At 44.5% G+C, this 19,145-nt stretch overlaps 1 protein-coding gene across 6 annotated transcripts in view; it reads left to right on the top strand.

The window, feature by feature from the left end:
• Window positions 1-19,145, top strand: part of FAM222B (family with sequence similarity 222 member B) — a 94,622-nt gene that overhangs the window by 20,822 nt on the left and 54,655 nt on the right. Inside the window, exon 1 of one of the 6 annotated variants that reach the window (XM_008010837.3) lies at window positions 10,945-11,211. The exons of 4 other annotated variants lie outside the window; for them this stretch is intronic. The gene's annotated coding sequence lies outside the window, so the exon portion shown is untranslated. Of the gene's footprint in view, window positions 1-10,944; window positions 11,212-19,145 lie in introns of those variants that run through there. One more of the 6 variants, XM_073004785.1, reaches the window with a different exon arrangement.

Genomic DNA, 19,145 nt, shown 5'->3' with positions numbered 1-19,145 from the left:
TGACAGAGCTAGACACTGTCTCAAAAAAAAAAACAACAAAAAAAAAAACACGGAGTGGTGTGCTCTGTTGAATGCTATATAGAGGTCACATAACAGAGAAGTACTCACAGGATTTGACAAGCTAGGGACCTAGGGATTATTGCTGACTTCCAGTAGACCCGTTCATTGGAGTGGTGGAAATAGAAGTCTAATTGTAGTTGATTGAAGGGGAAAAGTAAGATGAAGAAACATTTGATCATTTTTTTTTTGTTTTTGTTTGGTAACAGGTTTTGGTATCCAGTTTCTTTGAAAACTTCCTGTGTCATTGTAACTAAGTACTTACCTGTTTGTATTCCAGTTGAATATGTGGCTTCCCGCCACCCCGCCCCCCGCAAGACAGAGTCTCGGTCTCTTGCCCAGGCTGGAGTGCAGTGGCGCGATCTCGGCTCACTGCAACCTCTGCCCCAAGTTCAAGTGATTCTCCTGCCTCAGCCTCCTGAGTAGCTGGGACTACCTGCGCCTGGAACCACGCCTGGCTAATTTTATTTTCATATATATATAATATATATATATATTTAGACGGACTCTTGCTCTGTCACCCAGGCTGGAGTGCAGTGGCGTGATCTCAGCTCAGCGCACCCTCTGCCTCCTGGGTTTTAAGCAGTTCTTTCTGCTTCAGTCTCCCGAGTAGCTGGGATTACAGGCGCCTGCCACCATGCCCAGCTAATTTTGTTTTTTTTTTTTTTTTTTGAGTTGGAGTTTTGCTCTTGTTGCCCAGGCTGGAGTGCAATGGTGCAATCTCGGCTCATTCCAACCTCCGCCTCTTGGGTTCAAGCGATTCTTCTGCTTCCGCCTCCCAAAGTACTGGGATTACAGGTATACGCCACCGCGTCCGGCTTAATTTTTGTATTTTTAGTAGAGACGGGTTTCACCATGTTGGCCAGGCTGGTCTTGAACTTCTGACCTCAGGTGATCCACCTGCCTCGGCCTCCCAAAGTGCTGGGATTACAGGCGTGAGCCACTGTGCTGCCCGGCCTTTTTTTTTTTTTGAGACGGAGTCTTGCTCTGTCACCCAGGCTGGAGTGCAGTGGCCGGATCTCAGCTCACTGCAAGCTCCACCTCCCAGGTTTACGCCATTCTCCTGCCTCAGCCTCCCGAGTAGCTGGGACTACAGGCGCCCGCCATGTCGCCCGGCTAGTTTTTTGTATTTTTTGGTAGAGACGGGGTTTCACCGTGTTAGCCAGGAGGGTCTCGATCTCCTGACCTCGTGATCCACCCGTCTCGGCCTCCCAAAGTGCTGGGATTACAGGCTTGAGCCACCGCGCCCGGCCTCCCGGCCTTTTTAAAAAATATTTTTAGTAGAGACAGGGTTTGGCCAGGCTATCTCAAACTCCTGACCTCAAGTGATCTGCCCGCCTTGGCCTCCCAGAGTGCTGGGATTACAGGCGTGAGCCACTGCGCCCAGCCTGACTATGTATTTGTGTTGAAGTAGTATCTTTCAGTGTTTTTGTACCATTATTTTATTTTATTTATTTATTTATTTTGAGACAGAGTCTTGTTCTGTCGCTCAGGCTGGAGTGCAATGGTGCGATATCGGCTCATGCAGCCTCCGCCCCCCAGGTTCAAGCGGTTCTCCTGCCTCAGCCTCCTGAGTAGCTGGGATTATGGGCATGTGCCACCATGCCCAGCTAATTTTTGCATTTTTAGTAGAAATGGGGTTTCACCATGTAGGCCAGGCTGATCTCAAACTCCTGACCTCATGTGATCTACCTGCCTCGCCGTCCCAAAGTGCTGGGATTACAGGCATGAGCCACCTCTCACCCAGCCCTGTATGATTATTGTAGATGGACTCCTATTTCCAAAAACCTGCTTTAACTACTTTTATGAGCAATACAGGTAACTGATGAGCGAATGAGACTTTTTATAAGTGTTAGACCCTTGGTCTATAAGAAAAGCAGACTGACTTAACCTTGATCTTAAAGTACATCAGTTTTCTCAGCTGTCAAATGAGGATAACAGGACCATCTTGGCTCATTGGGTGGTTGTGATGCATGACTACCAATGAAAATAATTGTAAAACACTTTTGCAAGTTAGTGTGATATAAATGCTAAATAATATTTCTTTATTGGGGTGTTGTGAAAATAAGCAACTTGCTGTCTATTGGAGGCCTTAAGTTCCTTTTGAGGAGGCAATATATTTTTATAAATACTATTATATCACTTTAGAATGTGCATATTATTAGAGTTTTGGCCAGGCACAGTGGCTCAAACCTATAATCCCAGCACTTTGGGAGGCCAAAGTGGGTAGATCACGAGGTCAAGAGTTCGAGACCATCCTGGCCAGTATGGTGAAACCCTGTCTGTACTAAAAATACAAAAATAAGCTGGGCATGGTGGTGCATGCCTGTAGTCCCAGCTACTTGGGAGACTGAGTCAGAAGAATCGCTTGAACCCGGGAGGGGTAGGTTGGAGTGAGCCGAGATCACACCATTGCACTCCAGCCTGGCGACACAGCGAGAGTCCGTCTCAAAAAAAAAAAAAAAAAAAAGAGTTTTACCAGGCTGGGCACAGTGGCTCATGCCTGTAATCCCAGCACTTTGGGAGGCCGTGGCAGGTGGATCATTTGAGGTCATCAGGAGTTTGAAATAAGCCTGGCCGACATGGTGAAAACCCATCTCTACTAAAAATAAAAAATAAAAAAAATTAGCCGGGCGTGGTGGTGGGTGCCTGTAATCCCAGCTACTAGGGAGGCTGAGGCACGAGAATTACTTGAACCCGGGAGGCAGAGGTTGCAGTTACCGGAGATCATGCCATGGCACTCCAGCCTGGGTGACAGAGTGAGACTTCGTCTCAAAAAAAAAGTTTTACCATCTTTGGCTGGGCGTGGTGGCTCACGCCTGTAATCCCAGCACTTTGGGAGGCCGAGGCAGGCAGACCCCGGGGTCAGGAGATCGAGACCATCCTGCCTAATACACAGTGAAACCCTGTCTCTACTAAAAATACAAAAAAATTAGCCGGGCATGGTGGCGGGCGCCTGTAGTCCCAGCTTCTCTGGAGGCTAAGGCAGGAGAATCACTTGAACCCGGGACGCGGAGCTTGCAGTGAGCCGAGATCGTGCCACTGCACTCCAGCCTAGGTGACAGAGCGAGATTCCGCCTCAAAAAAAAAAAAAAAAAAAAGAAAAGTTTTACCATCTTTGCTTTTTGGTTCAGGTGAGGAATGAATTCCACCTTATGGTAGTTACAATGCTGAATGTTTAAAGGACTGATGGGAGTGACTTATTGTGTCTGTATTTATAGCATCACAGCCTATCAGTAGAAACACTCACACACAAAAAATCACTGAAAAAACATTTTAACTTGCTATAGGTAACACCGTAAACACATTTTAATGCAGGATTAGGTGATTGTTACAGTTAGACTTTGAAGAGTGACATGGTGCCGTTTTAGACAAAACTAACACTCCTTGTTCCATACCAGAGTCTAAATATAGAATCAGTGGCATCATTACCTATAATGTACTTAGGAAGTACATTGAAATTTGAATCTGTTGGACTAAATTTTTCTCAGCCTTTTAAGTGACATTAACAATAGAGGAAAATTGGGATGTGGTCTAAAAGCTGGTAAGGAAAACTGAAATGGTTATGGGATAGTCTGCTGACTGCTGGGAACTTTACCCTGACACCTCAGCTGGGATCGTATATATTGTTTTCAGTATAGGGACCTGTGTGTTGCTAATTTTAGAACAAAGTAACATGAATTTTTTTTAGCTTTATGCAGGTTGGAATGGAATTTTTTTTTCTGGAATTTGGGTTCTTTCACAATCCATTACCTTTTTGTATCAAGGACAAGTAAAAGACTTAGGTTTCTTTTCCTCTTTGATGGGAAGATTGTACTTGTTTTTGCTGGACCCAGGCATTATCTGCTTTTCTTTTGCATTTGCATTTGGTGACTGCTAAAAGGGTCCTTGAATGACATGCTTTCACAGCAGACAGTCGGCTAAGTTTATTTTCTTAGAGACGTTTTATTTCTGTGGTTGTATTAAGACTCCCTGTTATTTGCTTTCATCATTGGCTTGTTCATACTAGGCTTAGGGATTGGCTTCAGCTGTTTTACATTCATAGGCACAGGTTCATTTTATATTCATATTTTAGTTTTGTTGGATTTAATTTGTAGCTTACCTGTATCCATTGTATTGAATAGTTTCCTTCCTAGATTAGGTATTTCATAAAACTGAATATTTTTATTTTTATTACTTATGCTTGACATCTTTATCATTATTTTTTTCATTCAAAATAGCCCAAGTTTCTCTGGAAGCTTGCAGCTGGCAGTACTATCAAGACAAAATGCCTTTAGGACTGTATGGAGAAGGCACTTTCCACCACTACCTAACAATATGGAATATGTATAATTTTTGACTGTGTATTTCTTCTGTGATTTACTAGCTCATATTCTTTGAATATTTTCCCCTTTGGTTATCTGTCTTCCTCTTATTTACTTATTGAAGTTCTTTGTATATTGTGGCATTCAACTCTTTCTTTATATGATGTAAGTATTGTTTAAGGCTATGAATAAGAAGTGAGAAGGGAGGCTATTGCATTAAATGCTAATCCAAGATGGTGTTTGGTTAAATTGTTTTATTGTTTGCCTTGATTATTTGAGCAATGGTAAGCTTCTTTTGTCTCTCCCTTTCCAAAGATGCGTATAAAAGCTCCTTCTGTCTGAAGTAAAGTGTTGGCTCTGTGTTGGTTATAATTTGCTTTTTCTGGCTTGCACAGCCTTCTTTTTGTTTTCTGTCTTCTGACAGATTATAGGATTGTGGGGAAACAGCGTCCAGGGCTTTTTCAGGAACCGTGCCATTTTATCTACGGGAGAAGCCATTGGCTTTGGCACTAGAAGGGAATTGGCTGTGCATTTAAAGATGCCAAATCATGCTCGATTCACAAGTTTGCTGTCTCATTTTGTCTATGTGTGTGAAACTTTTTCAGGATTTTGGCTTTTTACTTTTTCTACCATGTGCTACCCCATCAGTATGAAAAATTAACAACTAACCCCTTCTTTCCAGCTCTCTACTCCCAGAACATACAACCCAAACATCCTAAACCATAACAAATGATGGAGCAGTCATTTTGAAGATTCGGGAAAAATAAACCATACAGGTGTTTCCCTCTGGCACTCTTGTGGTGACTTTGAGCTTTAATTCTGGTTTATCAGTCATTCCTGTAGAGTCTTTTTATTTTTTTAAAGACAGGATCTTACTCTGTCACTCAGGCTTGGAGTGCTGTGGCACGAACATAGCTCGCTATAACCTGGAACTCTTTACTCCTGGGCTCAAATGATCCTCCCACCTCTGCCTCCCAAGTAGCTGGAAGTATAAACCACCCCCTACACCCCACCTTCATGCCTTTTAAACTGCATACAATAGATTTTGAAGCCTAACCAACTAGTTATTTTAGCAAATATTCTTCACCAGATAATGCTTCTACTTTTTACAGATAGAAGTTTAAAGATACCATCTAGGTGTAGGTTATTTCCATTTAGATTAAGGCCAGAAATGTTATTAGGAGAAAAAGCCAATTCGGACAGGCTGGTTTGTCTAGTGTGAATTATTATATATAGGCACATGTTTTTCTTCTCCCTTCTAGGAATGATTCTGTCCTGTCCCATATCCATAGTCTCCCAAAGTCTTGGGTTTGATTCTCTACTCTGCATTCTCTGTTGTAGTTTGCCTATAATAATAATAATGATGATTATTTTTTTTGAGATGGAATTTCACTCTTGTTGCCCAAGCCGGAGTGCAATGGCACAATCTCAGCTCACTGCAAACTCTGCCTCCTGGGTTCAAGCGATTCTCCTGCCTCAGCCCCCTGAGTAGCTGGGATTATAGGCGACCAACATAGCCAGCTAATTTTTTGTATTTTTAGTAGAGGCAGGGTTTCACCATGTTGACCTGGCTCGTCTCGAACTCCTGACCTCAGGTAGTCCAGCCTCAGCCTCCCAAAGTATTGGGATTATAGGCATGAGCCTCTGCGCCTGGCCTTATTATTATTATTATTATTAATTTTTTTTTTTTTTGAGACAAGAGTCTTACTCTGTTGCCTAGGCTGGAGTTCAGTGGCGCGATAATTGGCTTACTGCAATCTCTGTCTCCCAGGTTCAAGCGATTCTCCTATCTCATCCTCCTGAGTATCTGGGATTACAGGCATGTGCTGCCACGCCCAGCTAATTTTTGTATTTTTGGTAGAGACGGGGTTTTGCCATGTTGGCCAGGAAGGTCTTGAACTCCTGACCTCAGGTGATCTGCCTGCCTTAGCCTCCAGAAGTGCTAGGGTTACAGGCATGAGCCATTGGGCCCAGCCATTATTATTTATTGAAATAGAGTTTCACTCTTGTCGCCCAGGCTAGAGTGCAATGACACGATTTCGGCTTGCTGTAACCTCCATCTCCCAGGTTCAAGTGATTCTCCTGCCTCAGCCTCCTGAGTAGCTGGGATTATAGGCACCTGCCACCACACCCAGCTAATTTTTGTATTTTTTAGTAGCGATGGGGTTTCACAATGTTGGCCAGGCTGGTCTTGAACTGCTGACCTCAATTTATCCATCTGCTCGGCCTCCCAAAGTGCTGTGATTACAGGTGTGAGCCACTGCGCCGGCCTTATTACTAATTTGTTTGAACAGGCACGTCTTCCCTAACTAAACTAAGTACTTTAAAGACAAAGACCACATCTTATTCATCTTTTTGTCTTTGGGGTCTAATAGAATTTCAGGCATACAGGAATACAGTGCGTATTTGGTGATGTTAGTGAATGAGTAAAACAAAATCCCAGATTTTATTTGGATTTTTATACTCCCCTCTAGTGTCTGAAACAGAAAGTGCAGCCAGTTAAAACCCTTTAACTACTGTTACACCTTGCTAACTTTGAAGTGATAATGCCAGGAATTCCCTTTTAAAAAAAAAATACTACAGTGTTTTTCTCAGACCTACTGTTCTCTTGAAGTCCAATGAACAATAAAAGTTTTATTAAAGTTTGTATGCTCTGTGTCATGGGTGTTTGAATTCTGTAAATATCACGTAGCAGTTCTTTATGAGGAAATTGTCTTTTTAAGACTGTTTGCCTTCTTCTCGGGTTCAGTCATTGTTTTTGTGTGTGTTTGTTATTCTGTTCTGGGACCTGTATCATTTTGATTGGAGTAAATTAAGTGTCAAAGTTACATTTTATTTTATTTTTGGTTGTTATAAATGCCGTTTAGGAAATTTGCAAAATACTGTGCTCAAGAAATGATGAAGTGCAAACTGATCAGTCTAGAGGGATGTTACCTAAACTAGTTTTTAGTCTAGCCTATTGATCTCTTCCATCTATTTTTGAGAGGTGTTTATGTTTTACTATCTTTTTTTTTTGTTTTTGAGACGGAGTCTTGCTCTGTCGCTCAGGCTGGAGTGCAGTGGCCGGATCTCAGCTCACTGCAAGCTCCGCCTCCCGGGTTTACGCCATTCTCCTGCCTCAGCCCCCTGAGTAGCTGGGGCTACAGGCGCCCGCCACCTCACCCGGCTAGATTTTTGTATTTTTTAGTAGAGACAGGGTTTCACCGTGTTAGCCAGGATGGTCTCGATCTCCTGACCTCGTGATCCGCCCATCTCGGCCTCCCAGAGTGCTGGGATTACAGGCTTGAGCCACCGCGCCCGGTCATGTTTTAATATTTTTTACTGACTGTAAAAGTAAGACATGTTCAACATAGTTTAAAGATGACAAAATCTGTAATTTCACTAAGTTAACGTAGTAAAAATGACAAAATTAATGCTTTTTATTTACTTATATTTTGAGACGGAGTTCCACTTGCCCAGGCTGGAGTGCACTGGCGTGATCTCGACTCACTGTAATCTCTGCCTCCCGAGTTCAAGCAATTTTCCTGTCCCAGTCTCCCGAGTAGCTGGAATTACAGGCCCCCGCTACCATGCTGGGCTAATTTTTTTTTATTTTTTATTTTTTGTAGAGATGAGGTTTCAACATGTTGGCAATGCTGGTTTTGAACCCCTGACCTCAAGTGAGCTGCCCGATTCGGCATCCCAAACTGCTAGGATTACAGGTGTCAGCCACCATGCTGTGCCTTAATTTTTTTTTTTTTTGAGACGGAGTCTTGCTCTGTTGCCCAGGCTGGAGTGCAGTGGCATGATCTCAACTCACTGCAACCTGCGCCTCCCAGTTTCAAGCGAGTCTCCTACCTCAGCCTCCCGAGTAGCTGGGATTACAGATGTGTGCCACAACTCCCGGCTATTCTTTTTACTTTTTTTTAAGTAGAGACGGGGTTTTACCATGTTGGCCAGGCTGATCTCAATCTCCTGACCTTGAGATCTGCCTGTCTCAGCCACCCAAAGTGCAAGCCACTGCACCTGGCCCTCTTTTTTATTGTTTAAAAGATACGATAAAACAAATTCTCTTTTTCACTTCTCCCTAACTATATACTTACTCTCTCAATGATAACTACTATTGACAGATTGGTTTAACATCTATATATTATGTTGGACCAACAGATGTATATTCATATGTGCTTAAAAAAAAATAGATGTGATGCTGGGTGCGGTGGCTCATGCTTGTAATCCCAGCACTTTGGGAGGCTGAGGTGGGTGGATCACCTGAGGTCTGGAGTTCAAGACCAGTCTGGGCAACATGGTGAAACCCCATCTCTACTAAAAATACAAAAATTAGCCAGGCACGGTGGCTCGTGCTTGTAATCCCAGCTACTCGGGAAGCTGAGGCAGGAGAATGGCTTGAGCCCGGGAGGCAGAGGTTGCAGTGAGCCAAGATTGTGCCGTTGTACTCCAACCTGGGCAACAGAGTGAGACTCTTAAATCTTAAAAAAAAAAAAAAAAAAAAAGGGATCAGCCTAGCACGTTGGCTCATGCCTGTAATCCCAGCACTTTGGGAGGCCGAGGCAGATGGATCACTTGAGGTTAGGAGCTCGAGACCAGCCTGGCCACCACGGTGAAACCCCATCTCTACTAAAAATACAAAAATTAGGCCGGGCGCGGTGGCTCACGCCTGTAATCCTAACACTTTGGGAGGCCCAGGTGGGTGGATCACGAGGTCAGGAGATGGAGACCGTCCTGGCTAACACGGTGAAACCCCGTCTCTACTAAAAATACAAAAAATTAGCCGGGCGTGGTGGCAGGCACCTGTAGTCCCAGACTGAGGCAGGAGAATGGCCTGAACCCGGGGGGCAGAGCTTGCAGTGAGCCGAGATCCCGCCACTGCACTCCAGCCTGGGCGACAGAGCGAGACTCCGTCTCAAAAAAATAATAATAATACAAAAATTAGCTGGGCGTGGTGGTGAGCACCTATAATTTCAGCTACTTCGGAGGCTGAGGCAGAATTGCTTGAACCTAGGAGGCAGAGGTTGCAGTGAGCTGAGATTACACCACAGCATCTCGCCACTGCACTCTAGCTTGTGCAACAGAGTGAAACTCCGTCTCAAAAATAAATAAAATAAAACAGGCATGCCATACAGCTCCTTTTCCGTCTTCCAGGAGTACAGAGGTGGTTATATGTGAAATGTTTTGAGTTCCAAGGTAGCCTAGACTGCTTAAAGTTTCGTTTTGTTTTAAATTATAGTAGTGTTTGGGGCGATTAAGCAGTGTTGTAGAGTGTGATATAGATATTTACTGTCATGCGTTTGCGAGAACTCTGAACAAAAATGACAATCTAGGTAATAGCTTGCCTTCCCTGACCCCCGTTTCCTTTTTCTTTTTTTTTTTTTTGAGTTAGGGTCTTACTCTCACTCAGGCCAGAGGCAGTGGCATGGTCTCTGTTCACTGTATTCTGCCAAGTAGCTGGGACTAGAGCGTGAGTTACCATGCTTAGCTACGTCTAAAATTTGTGATAGAGATGGGGTCTCACCATGTTGACCAGGCTGGTCTCGAACACCTGGGTTCAAGTGATCTGCCCGCGTTGGCCTCCCAAAGTGCTGGGATTACAGGTGAGACACATCGCGCCCGGCCAGTTTTCTTAAATGAGCCCCATGTAGTGCTCTATCACTACCCCCAAGAAAACATACCACAGTGTTTAGCGTGTTCTATTCCAGTTAGTTCTATTCCAATTGGTGATTGAAGTGTTGGTGCAACCTGCCAGTTACTCTGAGCCTGGTGGTTGCTGAGAGTATGTTCCCCATAATATTAGGTATATGATTGAACAAGGATTAGGTGTTTGCTTCCTAGTTGTACTGAAACCTGCTTGGGATTTAACTGGATTGGATACATCCAGCTAAATACATTGGATGTTTTGTATCTGAAACAGGTTGGAGCCAACTATGTGTGGTTTTTTTTGTTGTTCTTTTTTTTTTTTTTTGGCCAATGATTTCATGTATTCCCTTCTCCACCCCACCAACTTCTAGATACATACTTTCCCAACATGCCTCCACCCCCACCCCTTAATTTCTGCGTCACGGGAAGCAGGAGTTTCCGACAGGGAGGATTGATGTGTGCAATTGATTTAATATGCAATCCTAAATCCGTCCACCGTTACAGTGCAGTGCAGTTGATTAGACTAGAGGCAGAGAGGCTTGGGGAGCATCTTTTTACTGTCGAGTGTCTCCAGGTGGCAATTGCTGTTGAAGTCTGAGGCACTCTGGGAGGTATCGCGTGGGTAGGGGGGTTCTCCTAGTACCCAGGTCGAAAGTGGGAGGGGGCAGGGGCAGAGGGAGAAGGGGTGCGATGGGGCGCAGCTTCACCTGGCCCAGCTACGGGATGCTTGGCTCCTGCCTTTGGGGTGGGAGCCGGGAGAGATGGGGGCAGCGCTAACAAAGAGGAGCCGAGTCGGGCCGGGTCCGCGGGTAGCGGGCCTATCCCGGTGGCTGACCTCCCTGTGGACCTCCCCAGTTGGCTGCTTGGCGAGTCGCTCTGCTGGATCCCTGGCTCGCCATTGGCTGTGCAGACAGGAGGGGGCTCGCGAAGAGCCAGGGTGGAGGTGAGGGGGCGGGGCTGGCTTCCGGCGGCGGCTGGGAGCAAGCGGCAGCCGGCTGGGGGAGGGGGTGTCGGCGCACCGCGGAGTCCTGCGCTCCGTGAGCCTGGCACCCGGAGCAGCCGCCTCCCCCTCCCCCTGCCTAGACAGCTAGAAGCCCCTTCTCTTCCATCCTCCTGGGGAGGGGGTGAGCTGGGCTGAGCTGCCCCAGGCGGGCGGGGCGGAGCCAGGAGCCCCACCGAGCGCTGCGGAGCGAACCTCACCTTCTTTCCAGGGCGCAAGGTGTGTGTGTGCTTTTTCTAACGCGACCCCGACTTCAGCCGACTTAACCTTGTAAGAAAAGGGGAAATGGAATGGGAAATAATATCTCTGGATCCCATCAGTTTGTTTTGCTTATCTGTTTCTACCGTTCATCATTTTTTTCCTTCCCTTCATCTCACCCCTGCAGATGGGTAAGGAGATTCAGGACTCTTATCTCTTTTTACTGATGTGTCGATATCGGTCGTATAGTAAAATGCACAGAGAAGAAAAGAGGAGCCCTGTTTTGTGTCAAATCTGATGCAGTAAACCGCAATTAAAAAAAAAATAAAAAAGGCAAGCTAGGAGTGGATATTTGGAACTGTACTGCATCCTTGTCCATTAAGGCTGTCTTCACCATTTTCCTCCTTGGGACTGCCTTGATCAGCAATAACAATCTGAAAGGAGAGGAGGTGCTAGTGGAAAGAGAGAGCAGCCCCAGTCAAATGGTGGTTAAAGGAAATCCTGATAGTTGTTAGCGATTAACTCTGCTGAAGTCTCTTCCTGGAGTACATTGTCACCGGCTTTGTGTAATAGCTCATCTCTCTTGCAGAAACCTGACTAGAGCAGGCAAACTTACCTTGTTGTTGCTGAAACTTAAAAGTCTTATCTTTTTCTCTGTCGGTATATTTCTTATATTCACAGACCCTCGGAGGGATTAGTTTCTATCGTCAAAAACCAAAACCAAACTTAAAAAAACCTCCAGATGAATTTTAGTTCGTGAGTTTTTTTTTTTTTTTTTTTTTTTTTTTTTGAGATGAGTCTCGCTCTGTCGCCCAGGCTGGAGTGCAGTGGTACGATCTCTGCTCACTGCAACCTCCGCCTCCAGGGTTCAAGCGATGCTCCTGCCTTAGCCTCCTGAGTAGCTGGGATTACAGGCGCCTACCACCGTTTCGGGCTAATTTTTTGTGTTTTTAGTAGAGATTGGGTTTCACCATGTTAGTCAGGCTGGTGTCGAACTCCTGACCTCGTGATCCGCCTGCTTCAGCCTCCCAAAGTGCTGGGATTACAGGCGTGAGCCACCGTTCCCAGCCTCGTTAGTTTTTTAAAAAAGGTTCCTCTCCCCAAAGTTTATGAATTTGGGTGGCTATAGCATTACAACTTAAATGAAATTTATCTTTTTTGAGTTCCTTTGCTGCTTCATCTTAGGGGTCCCTTCTTTCTGAAGAACACCCATCTCCAGAATCGGGAACGTCTTTGTAGGCTTTAAATTGAGAAAAACGTTTTCAGTGGAAAATAGAAAATCCAAAGTTTTTGATGTTAGAAACAAAGGGAGTGTGTGTGTGTGTGTTTGGTGGCAATGTCCATAGTACACTAGCTTTAAGTGGACATTTTCTTTCTTTTTTTTTCTTTTTTTTTTTTTGAGACAGAGTCTGTCGCCCAGGCTGGAGTTCCGTGGCGTGATCTCGGCTCACTGCCAGCTCCACCTCCCAGATTCATGCCATTCTCCTGCCTCAGCCTCCCCGAGTAGCTGGGACTACAGGCACCTGTCACCACACCTGGCTAATTTTTTGTATTTTTAGTAGAGACGGGGTTTCACCGTGTTAGCCAGGATGGTCTTGATCTCCTGACCTCGTGATCCACCTGCGTCGGCCTCCCGAAGTGCTGGGATTATAGGCGTGAGCCACCACCCCCGGCCTAAGTCGGCATTTTCAATGAAATGTGTTTGGACCAGGTTTATCTTAATGTTGATTAGCAAAGAGCTACAGTACCAGAAGGGATGAATATCTTTTTTTTTTTCTGGCAACACTTTGATAAATATTAATTAAAATGCTTCAGAGTTTATGTAATGCAGGTTCAGTTTCCAAAGATTGTTCTAACTGGGGTCCACTTTTGAAAACAGAAGTGATACACTGGAGCTGTCTTACACTTTTGGCTAGATTAGTGATTTTTTTCTTTGCATTGATTTATTAGATCTCTAAACAGGAGCAATTTGGGATGAAAGCAAGTATTATAAAAAATAGGGATAATGGGATAGGAAACCATTTCAGCTGTGGAAAGTAATAGGGATTAGGAAGCTTACTTTAACCTTTTTTAAAAATAAGACTTCAAGTACCTTAGAATAGACATGTTACTAAAAAATAGATTCACAGTAATCCTGTGTCAGGTTTTGGGTTTTTATGTTATTACTCACTTGTCCCTTAAGGCTCCATTAGTTGTGTTTAAATTGGGAGGGAAAGGGTTTCCCCCAGATGTTGACTTAGTTAACTTGCTACTGAGAGTGAACTGTTAAAAATCACTGATTGAAGCCTTGACAGTTAGCGAGTATATAAAACAAAGTTAGCTAGTATATAAAACAAAGTGCACTTTGATGTCTAAGGTATAGGAAGCTGGGGAAGTGACCAAAAAACCAGTTGGAAGGCAGGGTCCAATGGCTTGCTCCTGTAATCCCAGCACTTTGGGAGGCTGAGGTGGGTGGATCACTTGAGGTCAAAAGTTATAGACCAACACGGTGAAAACCCCTTCCCTACCAAAACAAAAAAATTAGCTGGGCGTGGTGGTGCACTCCTGTAGTCCCAGCTACTTGGGAGACTGAGGTGGGAGAATTACTGGAACCCGGGAGGTAGAGGTTGCAGTGAGCCAGGGTTGTGCCACTGCACTCCAGCCTGGGTGACAGAGTGAGACCCTGTCTCAAAGAAAACCCCAAAAAACAAACAAACAAAAAACAGTTGGAGGCTGTAAGATTTCAGCTCGCTTCTATCAAAAAACAAGTCGCTCTTCTGTTTGATATCTGGGTGGTTTTTAAGTTCTCTACCCATAAGTACAGCTTTATAAAGTTATATTATACTTCACTCACTTTTTTATATTGCCATTTTTTAATTTTTGTTTTGTAGACAATAGGGTCTGGCTCTGTTGCCCAGGTTGGTCTCAAACTCCTGGCCTCAAGCAGTCCTCCCAGAGGCCTCCCAAAGTGTTGGGATTAAGGTGTGAGCCACTGCATCCCTCCACGCCCGATATTTCTATTTTCTTGACTGATTTGTGTGATCACTATTTTGCATGGTGCAATAATTAGGGGTTCCTGAAAGGATTTTCCCAGGAGACAGAAGTCTATGTATAGAACTCATCATAAGTGCAAATCATATTTGCACTGATGTTCAAATATAATTTAAGGTGCATGGAAATCCTGGAATTTGGTTATCTGCAAGGAAACAACTATAGAAAGCCATAAATCTCTTAGGTTGAGGGGGCATAGTGCTGGTTGAGGTTAAAGCAATTGATTTAATTTTCTTTAGCAGTCTGTTTTTATTCATCCTGCTTATTTCATTTCTTTCTTTTTTTTTTTTTTTGAGATGGAGTCTCACTCACTCTGTCGCCCAGGCTGGAGTGCAGTGGCACAGTCTCTGCTCACGGCAGCCTCCGCCTCCCAGGTTCAAGCAATTCTGCCTCAGCCTCCTGAGTAGCTGGGATTACAGACATGCACCACCATGCCTGGCTAATTTTTGTATTTTTAGTAGAGACAGGGTTTCACCATGTTGGCCAGCGTGGTCTTGAACTGACCTCAGGTGATCCACCTGCCTCGGCCTCCTACAGTGCTGGGATTACAGGCGTGAGCCACCATCCCAGCCACAGGCCTGGCCCATCCTGCTTATTTCTGTGAGTCACGGCTTAGAATGTGTTAAGAAAAAGGACTCTATGTTCTCTCTAAAGGGAGACTCGAGACTAATCCCCTGTTCACATCAGAAGTATAAAATGATCCCCTTGAGAAGGTGAAAGAAAAATATTGGGCCCTTGGTATTGCTTGATTCTCATAATAATCAGCTTTAGTGTTGTAAGGTTTGGAATTGGGAAAAGCTTACTCAAGGTGAGAAAATATTAGAGGCAAAAGAGACTCTGGGAATGCTCTCTCAATTGTCGAGATTTATTTAGAACAATGGATGCATTCATATGGAGATGTGGGTGATGATACTTTTTAGATTTTCAGCTTTTTCAGTCAGGTGTCAGAGACAATATTTTGTGTTTAAGCACAACCCCCTCCCCCAGGGTTTGGCTCTTGAAGCTGAATCTTTTGAGGAAGTTGTTTGCCGTGAGTCTGAATCCTGAAAGTAGAGGACTTAGTGGAGTCTGTAATCTGTTTACTAGTCAGATGAGGATGTAGAATTTATTGTTGGTGAGTTACTGAACTCTTCCTAAAGAATGGTTGCTAGGCAAATTTTATCTCAGTTTAACCCTCAGTAGTTTACAGTCTGCTCTCAGTGAAGGCCAGAGCTGTCTTTCTAATGATACTGTCCTTTAAGAATTCTTGTTGGATGTGCGTGTATGTTGTTCAGTGGCTCAAAATAAGGACTAAAATGATGTATGGATCTCTCTTCATCAGGACAATTTAACTTTTGGTAACCTGGGCTGACATTGGTACTGATTTCTCTCCTGGATCAAGTGGTTGGTGGGGTTGCTCTCCAACGTTAAGATACCACTGTGTTTGATTATTTTGTTTTCGTAGCTAATAGGGCAATGAGTAATGCATTCATTTTGGAAACAGGCCAGTGGTAACACAGCTCTTGGGCCTGGACGTATGGAAAAATAGGACAGAATAAACAATTGAGGGCATAAATAATGAATCTTCCAACTGAGCCCTGGGAGAGTGAGGGAGATTATCCTCAGAGCTGTTCAATCTGGCAGTAAAAGGGAAAGAGTCCACTGAATTAATTACCCAGACTGTATTTGATACTGCAGGAATTATGAGATTGTTAGGACCATTCAAAGCAAAGTTACCTTTCCAATACAAACTTTTAATCCATCTTTTTGTTTTAAACCAGACATTCAAACTGTTCATTTATTTTTTAGAATCCAGGCCTTTGTGTCTTCCTTAAACTTTGTTCTATATGTTAGCATTCTGTGAACTCTTGATGGTCCTTTTGTTTGGTCACATCTTAGAAGTTTACTTCATTAAGATTTCATGATCTGTAAATACATAAAACGTCTCACAAAAGGTTAAGACAAGAGTTTAGGCCGGATGCGGTGGCTCATGCCTGTAATCCCAACATTTGGAGAGGCTGAGGTGGGTGGATCACTTGAGGCCAGGAGTTCAAGACCAGCCTGACCAACATGGTGAAACCTCGTCTCTACTAAAAATATGAAAATTAGCTGGGCGTGGTGGCGCAGGCCTGTAATTCCAGGTACTCAGGAGGCTGAGGCAGGAGAATTGCTTGAACCTGGAAGGTGGAGGTTGCAGTGAGCTGAGATCTCTTGACTACACTCCAGCCTGGGTGACAGAGCGAGACTCCACATAAAAACAAAACAAAACAAGGCCGGGCGCGGTGGCTCACGCCTGTAATCCCAGCACTTTGGGAGGCCGAGGTGGGCGGATCACAAGGTCAGGAGATCGAGACCATGGTGAAACCCCGTCTCTACTAAAAATAGAAAAAATTAGCCGGGCGCAGTGGCGGGCGCCTGTAGTCCCAGCTACTCGGGAGGCTGAGGCAGGAGAATGGCGTGAACCCGGGAGGCGGAGCTTGCAGTGAGCCGAGATTGCGCCACTGCACTCCAGCCTGGGCGACAGAGCGAGACTCCGTCTCAAAACAAAACAAAACAAAACAAAACAAACAAACAAAAAAACACACACACAGAAAAAACAAACGTTTCTTCAGACCAAGAATCATTTCCAGTATTAAGATAAATATTCTGCCAGGCACAGTGGCTCACACCTGTAATCCCAGCACTTTGGGAAACCAAGGCAGGTGGATCACCTGAGTTCGGGAGTTCGAGACCAGCCTGACCAACATGGAGAAACCCCATCTCTACTAAAAATACAAAAATTGGCTGTGTGTGGTGGTGCATGCTTATAATCCCAGCTACTTGGGAAGCCGAGGCAGGAGAATCGCTTGGACCCAGGAGGTGGAGGTTGCAGTGAGCCAAGATTGCGCCATTGCACTCCAGCCTGGGCAACAAGAGTGAAATTCCGTCTAAAAAAAAGAAAAAAAAAAGATAAATATTCTTAATTTTGGATAGTTTTTATCCAGTGAATTAAATGAACAATGGTCTCAGCATTTCTCTGAAGTAGGGAAAACCAATGCTCTGTGATTATCTGAAAGCTTAAGTAATTTGGTAGTGAAGCCAGACCGAGAGCCAAGGTCTCTGAATTCTTCCTTTCTCTGAATTTCTAATATAGTTTATTATTTTCTCTAAGAAATTTCAGGAACCCATTTGAAATGATTTGAAGTTTTCCTATCTCTGAGAGGCTTTTTTTATCTTTCTGGTTGTGAAGGGAACCCAAACACCAGGATGCTATTATTAATCAAGAGAAGAAAGCTTAAGATGAGGTATTGGAGAAAGAAAAAATAAAGTTAAGGAAAGACCAACTTGAAGGTGATTTTATTTTGTTTTGTTTTGAGACAGGGTGCCGTCCCAATTATGTTGCCCAGGCTGGCCTTGAATTCCCAGACTCAAGCAATCCTCCTGACACAGCCCTCCTAAGTAGCTGGGACTACAAGTGTGCACTGTGGTGCCCGACTTCCAAATGGAAGTTTTGTTATATTTGGTGCTGGTGGATCCTAGGAAGTAAATACTGGGCTGATTAGATTAAATTCAGTCATGAACTGAGTTTGTTACATTGCAGCCTAACTGAAAAGGGCAGAGGGCACCTTTACCAAGATATGGGCAAGACTCTAGTTAAGAGTTCATTCCTTAGATTCACAGAGACCAAACAGTGGAAAAAACAAAAGTTCATTCCTGATCTGTTGAAAGTCTGTTATTGATTATACACACAAAAGGGCAAGCAGGCAGAGTATAGATAGGTGAAATCAATCCAAAGATACTCTCAAGGACCCCCCCTTTTTTTTTAAGATGGAGTTTCACTATTGTTGCCTAGATTGGGGTCCAATGGCGTGATCTCGGCTCACCGCAACCTACGTCTCCCAGGTTCAAGCAATTCTGCCTCAGCCTCCCAAGTAGCTGGGATTATAGGCATGTGCCACTGCATGCCACCATGTGCCCAGCTAATTTTGTATTTTTAATAGAGATGGGGTTTCTCCATATTGGTCAGGCTGGTCTCAAACTCCCGACCTCAGGTGATCCACCCACCTCCACTTCCCAAAGTGCTGGGAATACAGTCGTGAGCCACCATGCCCTGCCTCAAGGACACATTTTTAAGCAATAGCGTTAACTTCCTCTGGTTTTGTTGTTTTTGTTTTTGTTTTTTTTTTTTTGAGACGGAGTCTGGCTCTGTCGCACAGGCTGGAGCGCAGTGGCCGGATCTCAGCTCACTGCAAGCTTCACCTCCCAGGTTCACACCATTCTCCTGCCTCAGCCTCCCGAGTAGCTGGGACTACAGGCGCCCGCCACCTCGCCCGGCTAGTTTTTTGTATTTTTTAGTAGAGACGGGGTTTCACCGTGTTAGCCAGGATGGTCTCGATCTCCTGACCTTGTGATCCACCCGTCTCGGCTTCCCAAAGTGCTGGGATTACAGGCTTGAGCCACCGCGCCCGGCCAACTTCCTCTGGTTTTTAACTGAGATTTTCTAGGCATAGAGACTACTGAGAAATGTGTTTTTTTCTTTGGTCAGTCAACTAAGCAGTAGGCAGGATAGCCAAGAACTTGTATTACACTTAATTTTGTTTTGAGACAGAGATCCCACTTTTTTGTTTCTCTTTTTTTCCTTTTTTTTTTTTTTTTTTTTTTGAGACAGGATCTCACTGTGTCATCCAGTAGTGTGATCACAGCTCACTGCAGTCTCTACCCCTTGGGGTTAGGAAATCTGCACATCTCAGCCTCTTATTTTTTTTTTTGAGATGGGAGTCTTGCTTTGTCACCCAGACTGGAGTTCAGTGGCGTGATCTCGGCTCACTGTAACCTCCACCTCTTGGGTTCAAGTGATTCTTGTGCCTCAACCTCCCGAATAGCTGGGATTATAGGCATGTACCATCACACCAGGCTAATTTTTGTATTTTCAGTAGAGATGGGGTTTCACTGTCTTGGCCAGGCTG

This window comes from Chlorocebus sabaeus, chromosome 16, assembly GCF_047675955.1.
Source record: "Chlorocebus sabaeus isolate Y175 chromosome 16, mChlSab1.0.hap1, whole genome shotgun sequence".
Lineage (NCBI taxonomy): Eukaryota > Metazoa > Chordata > Mammalia > Primates > Cercopithecidae > Chlorocebus > Chlorocebus sabaeus.
The sequence above is the reverse complement of the archived record's forward strand: the minus strand, read 5'-3'. Positions and strand labels throughout refer to the sequence as shown.